Source organism: Orycteropus afer, unplaced genomic scaffold (genome assembly GCF_000298275.1).
Source record: "Orycteropus afer afer isolate SDZICR_OR568_19922 unplaced genomic scaffold, OryAfe1.0 scaffold00063, whole genome shotgun sequence".
Taxonomy (NCBI): Eukaryota; Metazoa; Chordata; class Mammalia; order Tubulidentata; family Orycteropodidae; genus Orycteropus; species Orycteropus afer.
Genome location: NW_006921650.1, coordinates 5,708,010 through 5,711,278, shown reverse-complemented (window position 1 = coordinate 5,711,278; position 3,269 = coordinate 5,708,010). Strand labels below are relative to the sequence as shown.

At 37.8% G+C, this 3,269-nt stretch overlaps 1 pseudogene; it reads right to left on the bottom strand.

Moving 5' to 3' along the window:
• Positions 1-1,642: 1,642 nt before the first annotated feature.
• LOC103196151 lies at positions 1,643-2,294 on the bottom strand (annotated as a pseudogene).
• Positions 2,295-3,269: the final 975 nt, after the last annotated feature.

Here is a 3,269-nt window from a genome sequence, read left to right as displayed (position 1 = left end):
TGCACATGATCAGTACTACGAAATAATGCTGAAGAATTTTCCAAAGAAGCTGGACAGGTGTACACTCCTATTAGCAGTGGATTACCATTCCCCTTGGAGTCCCTGAGTGGCTTAAATGGTTAAGCCCTCAGCTACTAACTGAAAGGTTGGTGGTTTGAACCCACCAAGAGATGCCTCAGAAGAAAGGCGTGGCTATCTGCTTCCAAAAGGCCACAGCTGTGAAAACCTTGTGGAGTGCAGTTCTGCTTTGAAACATATGGGGTCACTATGATTTGCAGTCAATTTGATGACAACTGGAAAAAAAAGAATTCTCCTTACTGTATGTCTTTGCCAACTCTTGGTATTACGAGACTTTCTATTTTTTGCCATTCAAGTGAGTGTGAAATTGTAGCTTGAGAATTTAAATTGCATTTCTCTCATTACTAATGAAGTTGACCATCTTTTCATATGTTTAAGGCCATTTATGCTCCTCTTCAATGAAATTCCTCTTCATTTCTTTTGCACATTTTTCTATCAAATTGTTTTAGGGTGTTCCAGTACTCTCTTGATGTGTTGCAAATATCTCCTAGATTTTAACTTGTCTTTACTTACTTTGTCATGGTAAACAGAAATTCTTGATTTCAGCATGGTTGAATTTATGAACTTTTCCTTTATGGTTTCTGCTTTTTGCATTTTATTTAAGATATTTTTCCTCACTTTGAGGTAATAAGTTATTCTCCTATATTGTTTACTAAAATCTTTCTGATTTTGTGTAACACTCAGTATTGATTTTTGTGAAGGATACCAGAGAAGAGGTTAGATTTCATTGATTCCCACATAGCTAACTAATTTTCCCAGCACCGTATCTTCCATTCCTTTCCTACAAAAATCCATTCCCTTCCTACTGTGTAATATCACTTCTACTATTTCAGGTATCAAACTATGCATGAGCATATTCCTGGGGTCCACTGTCTGTTTGGGGTATTTGGATATCCTTTCATGAAAACTGTGCTGTCTTAATTACAATAGCTTTATAATAAGTCTTGACATCAGGAAAGGACATAAACATAGATTCTGCATATAAAAAAGCTGGTATATGCATAAAAACTTTGTTGGAAGGTAGCAAGAAACGACTAATACAGTTTCAATTGAGAATGGGATTGGCACTTAAGGGTAAGGAGAGAGATTTACCTTCCCCCCCCCCCTTATTTTTCAATTGTAAAAAATATATTAGTAACACAACATTTGCCAATTCAACATTTGTCACTTGTACCATTCAATGAAACCAATTACAGATAAACCTTGTTTTATTGCACTTCACTTTATTGCCCTTTACAGACAGTGGTTTGTTTTGTTTTGTTTTTAAACAAACTGAAGGTTTGTGCAGCTCTGCATCCAGCAAATTTATTAGCACCATTTTTCCAATAGCATGTGCTCACTTCTTGTCTCTGTGTCACAATTTGGTAATTCTCACAATATTTCAAACTTTTTAAAAATGCTGTTTCTCATTTAATAGGCTACAGTATAGTGTAAATATAACTTTTTTTTTTCATCCAACAAGAAGCCATAACTTTATTAATGATAGAAACAGTACAAATTTCAAACCAAACTGCAGTTAGTTACTCTTTTGAAACACCAAAAAAAGGTCCTTGTTTTCGGATGGTTACATTGTTAATTCCATAATAGCATTTACAATATCATTACTGTTGTTCTTCAGGGCTCGGACTGCCTTTGCTCTTGAAACATTTGCTTGTGACATGACCAATGCTATGTCCTTAACTTCCACGCCTGTTTCATCAACCTCTTCCTCTTCACTGTCCTCCTGTACAGTTGGAGTTTGTGTGTTTTCTTGAATGTTTGACACTGCTTCGCCTTGAACTTTAAATTTCTCAGCAGCTGCGAGCTGTGCTTGCTGAGATAAATCCTCAATCTTGGCTTCCCCAAAAACTATGTAGGTATCTGAAGCTGGGCTCTTGTAGACATCTGGCTTTGTGATGACAAACAGGATATTCTTAGATTTCTGAATAGTGACTCTAGTAACTCCTGTGACTTGTCGAAGACTCAGTTTGGACATAGCCTTCCGTGCCTTCTTTTCACTCTCACTCTGTTTTGCTTTACTAACTGGTTCTTCATCGATTTCAGCTGCTGCCGCCAGCTGGGCTTGTTGTGTAGTTGCCTGTGTGGAATCCTGCTCCTTAAGCTCTGGTACTGACTGATTCATCACTGTCAGATTCTGTTCCAGACCCTGTCTCAGCCTGGGGCTGTGGCAACTCCTGCTCTGTGGCAGGCACGGTTTCTGTGGCTTCACCAGGCATTTTGTACAGGGAACGCGGCACCAAGATGGCAGCAGAAAGAGAGCAAGCACTGAGAAACCAAAAATTTCAGGTGACTTGCCTTACTGTGATATTCACTTTATTGCTGTGGTCAGGAACCAAACTCACAATATCTCTGAGGTGTGCCTGTACATCAATCATGTTATTCAATCATCACCGGCATCTATTGCCGTATTTTCCATTGAGGAATTTACTTTTAATTTTATTTCTTTTATTTTTAATCTTCTGTATATTTTTCCATGTCAGTGTATTACTTTTATTTTTATTTTATTTATTTATGAAAAATCTGGACCTGTGAGAATGTATGATGTAGTTATGAGTGAGAAGGAGGTGTCTAGAATCATTCCTAAACTTTTTAATCTGAGAGCAGGTTGAATGGTGGTCCAACAAATCAAGGAAGGGAATACAAGGGAAAAGAATGTTTCAAGAGTCAAGATAATGGCTGTTTTAAACTGTATCAGTTCTATAATACAGCTAAAGCCAGCACCCTTCCATTTATCCATTTAGTTGAAAAAATTAACACAGCTTGCTACTTCTATATATCATGATCCCTAGTGAAAAATGTATCCTTGAGCTCATCTTTTCATAATGTATTTCAAAGGATAGAAATTTAGGAATCATTTGCTTGGTGACATAAATTATTAAATTTAGTACTAATGGTCAAAACCAAAGCCAAACTCACTGCCATCAAGTCGATTCCAACACATAGCAACCCCTTTTGGGTTTCTGAGGTGGTAAGTCTTAGGGAAGTAGATTGCCCAGTCTGCCTTCCGCGGAGTGGCTGATGGGTTTGAATTGCCAGCCTTCTGGTTAGCAGTCAAATACCTTAGACACTATGCCACCAGAGCTCCTTAATACTACGTTGGGTCACAGAACAAACAAACTAGTAATCTTCTGTCCAATATAACAGCATTAATTCCGGGAGCTCTGGTAGCATAGTGCCTAAGGTACTTGACT